The 7,488-nt window shown below is 30.7% G+C and overlaps 1 long non-coding RNA gene across 1 annotated transcript; it reads left to right on the top strand.

Moving 5' to 3' along the window:
* Positions 1 to 548: 548 nt before the first annotated feature.
* LOC145951809 (uncharacterized) lies at positions 549 to 7,195 on the top strand. Its single transcript, XR_014429744.1, has 3 exons — positions 549 to 1,385; positions 2,269 to 5,973; positions 6,857 to 7,195. It is a non-coding gene; the product is annotated as an uncharacterized LOC145951809 (long non-coding RNA).
* The last annotated feature ends 293 nt before the right edge of the window (positions 7,196 to 7,488 follow it).

Below are 7,488 nucleotides of genomic sequence, written 5' to 3'. Positions count from 1 at the left end.
AAGATTTAACCGATTAAATTTTTATTTAAATCTTAGAAACTAAATTTTACAAAATTTAGAGACTATAAACTAAAAACCTAATTAACCTTAAATATAAAATAGAATAAAAATTGTATACACCATTATTTGTTTCCTTTATCTAAAAAATAAAAGTATAAATTATACTCGCATATAAGTAGTAATTCAATTGGGGCTAGAATAAGATTTACGTCTAGTTATTTCACTAGATATATATTTACACAGTGAAGAATTGCAAGATCTATATAAAGTATAAATTATGTTCGCATATTCACAGTGAGTTAGGGCTAGGATAAGAATTATCTCTAGTTATAGCTATTTCAAAAAAAAAAAAAAATATATATATATATACCATTATTTTAAAAATCGAATCAAATTAACTAGTTTGATCAAAACTGGTCTAATAAACTCCAAGCGTGTGGTTCAGCGGTAGAGGTTGATCCACGCTTAAGTAAGGTCAGAGATTTGAATCCTGCCTAGCCCTAGATACTCCAAGGACAAAACAAAAAAAAAAATTGATCTAATAATTGGTTTCATAATCAATTAAAAATTGAAACACCCAGAATTGGTCTAATAATCATAAAAATTGAAAAACTCATAGAATATTCATATGTTCTTAAGGATATTCGAATCTAAGAAACATTTACTCCTTTACTCAATCCCTATAATATTTTAAGAAGAGACAAAATGTGACATCCTCTATCTCGCATGTGTAAATGATTTAAAACATTTAAAATTGTAACATCCCAAATTTTATTTAATGAAAAGAAATATTTTTTTATGTATTTATTATGTGAATAAGTATTTTATTTACGTATTTTACTATTTACGAATACGTATTCATGAATAGTATTTTACTATTCATATGAATAGTAATTTTGAAAAAACATAAGCGCTTACGCAAAACTCAAATTATTTGGATGAATAGTATTTTACTATTCATGAATAGTAATTATATTATTATTTTAATGAATAGTGTTTTACTATGCAATTGCACAGTGAAGGGGCGGCTGAAACGTGGGCTGCGGATTCTTTCCGTTTCAAAATTTTAATTAATTTGAATATAATAATGAATAGTGCATAGTGCATAGTAATTTATAATATTATTTTAATGAATAGTGCATAGTGCATAGTAACTTCAAAATTTCTATAAATAGGGACCTAAGGATTTTGAAAATTCATAACTAGAGAGAAGAAAAGTTTAGAGAGAAGGAATTCTAGAGAGATAGAAAGAGAAAATAAGAGAGAAGGTTCTGCCTAGGTTGTGAAAAGAGGAGGAGAAAGAGGAAGAGATTCTGCCCTAATTCCGATTCCTTTTAAGGAAAGATAGAGAGGAGGAGATTCTGCCCAAATTTCTGTAAACTCAGGTAAGGGGGGGAGTGGGAAACCTTGCTTGGGGGTGTAGAAATAATTGTTAAATAGTCTGTTTGTTGGATTGGCTCCCGATCCCTTACCTGTTGTTTATTTCTTTGAATATGTATTATTGATGTGTTTTGTTTTATATCTTATATTTACATATTAGAATCTGTTATTTGAATGGAAGGCTAAGCCTCCTAAGTATTTATAAATTTGTAATCTATTATTTAAATGGAAGGCTGAGCCTCCTTATTATCTTATATTACCTTTTAAGCTTCCTACTTTACTTAAAAGATCTTAATATATTATTATTGAAAAATATGATACCTAAGCAACCTCTGGACTGTTGGATTGTTGGACTGTTGGACTGTTGGACTGTTTGGACTGTTGGACTGTTTGGACTGTTGAACTATTGGACTATTAAATTGGATTATTGAAATAATTCTTAATTATGAAATATGAATATGATATGTGTAACATGCTAAAGGTTGAGTCTGTGAATGTATGACATGCATCATATGCACATATTACTCCAGGTGTGCCGCTGAGGCCGCATACCCACGACTAACAAGGTGTACCTTTGGGTCACCCACGATATGCTAACGAGGTGTATGAACACCAATGATAGGTGTACCTTAGGGTCACCGACAATTGTATAGGTGTGCCTTCGGGTCACCAGTGATGAATTCTGCAACTTCCGTATGGCGCCACATGCATACATTAGTGAGTCAAGTCAAGAAAATCATTATACATAAGCATATATGTGAGATTGATTATATATGTGAATTATATTGCGTGTGTGTGTGCTATTTAACTTTTATTTCTATATCTGCAACTGAGTGAGAAGTTTCTCACTCCCTTGTCATTTTTGTGTATATTTAAATTATGATGCAGATAATTAGCATGAGGCTGAGGATGTTGGTGGTGAAGCTTAGGCTTCTGTTTGGGTTTCGCTCTGATAGGATGTGACATCGGGATTAGCTAGACTTATTGTTAAATTATTATTATTTTTTCTTTTGTAATTTTTATGTTATTTATGTTGAAAGTGTGTATTTTTGTCATATTATAATTTTACTAAAAGATTATAAGTTAATTCCTAACTAGGAGGCTCTGCCACCTTTACTGGGATTAATCTATAATCTTTATTTTATTATTTCTTGACAATTTGATACTTACAGTTGAAAATTATGAATGTGCATCTTTTACCCAATGATACTTGAGATAATTATTTTATATTAGACTAAGAAAGAATTTATATATAGATGGTTTATATCTATTGTAATTATGTTGGGGTAGAGGGTGTCACATTTAGTGGTATCAGAGCAAGTCGATTTTATCAACCGTGTGTGTTATGTGCTTATCATGACTCTGTTGTGTACTCTGACTATGTCTTGTTTGTTGTGTACTATGATGATGATGTTCGTCCTGTGTTGATATTGTTGAGTTTGAGATTGTTAAGTTAGTTTGTAATCAGAGGAATGATAATCATGATAGTGTTAGCCAACTCGAATTATTAGAACCTTGGATGGGAGGTGATATATTGAGTGTACTAAGAGTTTATGATTGGTGAAATTTCTGACATCTATAGTTGTAGCAGGTTGAATCTAAAGGTGGTTGTCTCTTTGGTGAGAGATCGAAATGATGTTAATTCCCTTAAGTGTTATTATTGGTATGTTAATTATTTATGGTTTAGGTAGCATGTGAGTTGTTTTGATTGAGAAAAGTAAGGAGAGACTTGAATGAGAAATTAAGTAGTGAATTTGGAAAAAGTTGAGGTATTTTGTGGCATTAGATATATTGATACATTATTGCTATTTGGTGTCGAAAATATTTTCATTATAGTTTGTTATGATAGTATGAGTATTATATCGACAAAATTTATATTTTGAGGTCTTTATGAAGAATATGGCTTTAGATATTATCTTTTCAATAGAACTAGGATAAGATGAAACAAAAATCTAGAACTTCAAGTTATGACTGCCTTGGTGATTAGAAATTTAGTAAGCATTGAATTTATTAGTGGTGATATTTGAATCTTTAGCTAAAGAGATGATCTCTTGGAAATCTTATGTCTTCATAAAGAGTTGTAGCTTATTCACTTAACTTTCGTTTGAGATAGGTTTGAAATCACTTGGATGAATACAACTCGGTTTGTCAGGTAGATATATGCTATCATGATATTTTGAGTTGTTAGGCATAAAAAATAGATTTAAACTAGATTGTCTAAAGTATGAATTTGGATTGTATGAGGTGAGTATTTTAGACCATGAAATTTCTTGCGGAGGAAGATCTACTTAAGTTGTGCTTAAGTGAGAAATACTTGAGTCAATTAGTAAAATCAGGAGTCTTGTTTGATAGTTTATATGAAAATTCAGTGAGTAATTTTTTTTAACAGCTGTTCATGGTTTAAACTGCTCTCACTATAAAAATTGCTTTTGCCTTCGTTTCTTTGGTTATTAAGATGTTTCAGTTCACTAGGTTGTTTCTTGCCTACCCTTGGAATCAACCGTAAGGATAATCTATATCAGGAATTCTTGAACCTGTGTATATTTTTAACTACCCAAATCATTTCGTTGCTTACTTCTTTGAATTACTTACTATTACCTTTGATTGAATTGACTAGAAAGGAGTTACATTATTATGGGATAACAATTGAGGAAGTAGTTTTCAAACTCTTAAGGAAAGATTGACTAGTGTTAATATTACTAGATTTTAGTAAGATTATTGTGATATATAAATATGTCTCTGAAAATAGGTTTAGGAAGAATATTTTGGCAAGAAGAAAAGATAGTAGCTTATGTTTCTAAGAAATTGAAAATTCATGAGAGAAATTACCTTACCCATAACCTTGTTAGCGACTTTGTCATTTATATTAAGATTTGGAGACACTAACTATATGATTCTATGGTTGAGGTATTTAGTGATCATAAGAACCTTAAATATATTTTGACCAAATGGGTTGAATACGAGATAAAAGAAATAGTTGAAATTTCTTAAGGAGTAAAATTTTGATCTTATTATTTGGTTAAAGCCATTGTAGTGATTGATGTTTTGAGGAAATCTTTATCTTTCATTATGATTAGAGAGATGAATCTTTTTGGCTTAAATTAGAAATTTAAGTTTGGATTATAAGGTTACTTCTAGTATTGTGAGATTAAGTATGAATAGCGAATGGATTGTTGAAGAAAATTATAGGAGCATAATTAGTTGATTTATTTTGGTAACAAGTTATAAGGCTATAGGTTAAGGTGATGGATATGATTATGACTTGGGTGAAGATGAAATGGTGAAACTAGAGAACTGATATGGATACCGAGTGTACATTATGCTTAGGTACCTGATCTTTAGAATTGATCATAGAAGAGTTTGAATTGGTTGTAGATAGAGTAGTAAAATTAGTAATCTGATATGTGTATCTAATGCTTAGGTGTTGATGTTGTGGCAAATATCTGGATTACAATGATAACCAGATTATTATTTTGATGATTTAAGGATTGAATTTGATTGCAGAATTTAGAAACTTATGCTTGATGTGTAAGATTACCATAGTAGCATTGAATTATTTATGTTGGAAGTAACTATCAGATTAATAGATAAGATTAGAGGAACTAGGAGTTAGATCCTTTATTAGTGACCCAAATAAGCAAGAGATTAGAAAGGACACAGTTGGATGTTTAGTTATAAAACTTGAAAGGACATAAGAGTACTCTTAACATTTATTTAGGAGTTACTAAAATGTATCAGAGTGGCGCAAGGGAAGCGTGATGGTCTAATATGGAAAGTAAAGTAAAGAACTTGAATCAAGGTATGGAGAGTGAGTTTAAATTTGGAGTAGATGGAGTTTTGAGATTTAAGGATAAGTTGTACATCAACAAGGTAGTGATGTTGCATAAGAATTAGAAGTAAGAATGCAAAGAGTTTACCATTGCAAAAATTTCGGGGACGAAATTTCTAAAAGGAGGGGAGAATTGTAACATCCCAAATTTTATTTAATGAAAAGAAATATTTTTTTATGTATTTATTATGTGAATAAGTATTTTATTTACGTATTTTACTATTTACGAATACGTATTCATGAATAGTATTTTACTATTCATATGAATAGTAATTTTGAAAAAACATAAGCGCTTACGCAAAACTCAAATTATTTGGATGAATAGTATTTTACTATTCATGAATAGTAATTATATTATTATTTTAATGAATAGTGTTTTACTATGCAATTGCACAGTGAAGGGGCGGCTGAAACGTGGGCTGCGGATTCTTTCCGTTTCAAAATTTTAATTAATTTGAATATAATAATGAATAGTGCATAGTGCATAGTAATTTATAATATTATTTTAATGAATAGTGCATAGTGCATAGTAACTTCAAAATTTCTATAAATAGGGACCTAAGGATTTTGAAAATTCATAACTAGAGAGAAGAAAAGTTTAGAGAGAAGGAATTCTAGAGAGATAGAAAGAGAAAATAAGAGAGAAGGTTCTGCCTAGGTTGTGAAAAGAGGAGGAGAAAGAGGAAGAGATTCTGCCCTAATTCCGATTCCTTTTAAGGAAAGATAGAGAGGAGGAGATTCTGCCCAAATTTCTGTAAACTCAGGTAAGGGGGGGAGTGGGAAACCTTGCTTGGGGGTGTAGAAATAATTGTTAAATAGTCTGTTTGTTGGATTGGCTCCCGATCCCTTACCTGTTGTTTATTTCTTTGAATATGTATTATTGATGTGTTTTGTTTTATATCTTATATTTACATATTAGAATCTGTTATTTGAATGGAAGGCTAAGCCTCCTAAGTATTTATAAATTTGTAATCTATTATTTAAATGGAAGGCTGAGCCTCCTTATTATCTTATATTACCTTTTAAGCTTCCTACTTTACTTAAAAGATCTTAATATATTATTATTGAAAAATATGATACCTAAGCAACCTCTGGACTGTTGGATTGTTGGACTGTTGGACTGTTGGACTGTTTGGACTGTTGGACTGTTTGGACTGTTGAACTATTGGACTATTAAATTGGATTATTGAAATAATTCTTAATTATGAAATATGAATATGATATGTGTAACATGCTAAAGGTTGAGTCTGTGAATGTATGACATGCATCATATGCACATATTACTCCAGGTGTGCCGCTGAGGCCGCATACCCACGACTAACAAGGTGTACCTTTGGGTCACCCACGATATGCTAACGAGGTGTATGAACACCAATGATAGGTGTACCTTAGGGTCACCGACAATTGTATAGGTGTGCCTTCGGGTCACCAGTGATGAATTCTGCAACTTCCGTATGGCGCCACATGCATACATTAGTGAGTCAAGTCAAGAAAATCATTATACATAAGCATATATGTGAGATTGATTATATATGTGAATTATATTGCGTGTGTGTGTGCTATTTAACTTTTATTTCTATATCTGCAACTGAGTGAGAAGTTTCTCACTCCCTTGTCATTTTTGTGTATATTTAAATTATGATGCAGATAATTAGCATGAGGCTGAGGATGTTGGTGGTGAAGCTTAGGCTTCTGTTTGGGTTTCGCTCTGATAGGATGTGACATCGGGATTAGCTAGACTTATTGTTAAATTATTATTATTTTTTCTTTTGTAATTTTTATGTTATTTATGTTGAAAGTGTGTATTTTTGTCATATTATAATTTTACTAAAAGATTATAAGTTAATTCCTAACTAGGAGGCTCTGCCACCTTTACTGGGATTAATCTATAATCTTTATTTTATTATTTCTTGACAATTTGATACTTACAGTTGAAAATTATGAATGTGCATCTTTTACCCAATGATACTTGAGATAATTATTTTATATTAGACTAAGAAAGAATTTATATATAGATGGTTTATATCTATTGTAATTATGTTGGGGTAGAGGGTGTCACATTTAAAACTTATTAAAGTATATAAAAAGATACTCCAAACAACTCATGTATACATAGTCAAAGTGAAACCTCCACTTTGGGATAGAGTCTCACATAACAAGTTTCAAAACAAACTTTATATTAATGCGAAAATATAACACTAAACATGAATCTTGTACTAAAAATTAAATAAGATTATCCCTAAGTTAAGTCTCGATATCACATATTCTATCAGAGGACT

The sequence above is a fragment of the Cajanus cajan genome, chromosome 9 (assembly GCF_000230855.2).
Source record: "Cajanus cajan strain Asha chromosome 9, NIPB_CcT2T_4, whole genome shotgun sequence".
NCBI lineage: Eukaryota > Viridiplantae > Streptophyta > Magnoliopsida > Fabales > Fabaceae > Cajanus > Cajanus cajan.
The sequence above is the reverse complement of the archived record's forward strand: the minus strand, read 5'-3'. Positions and strand labels throughout refer to the sequence as shown.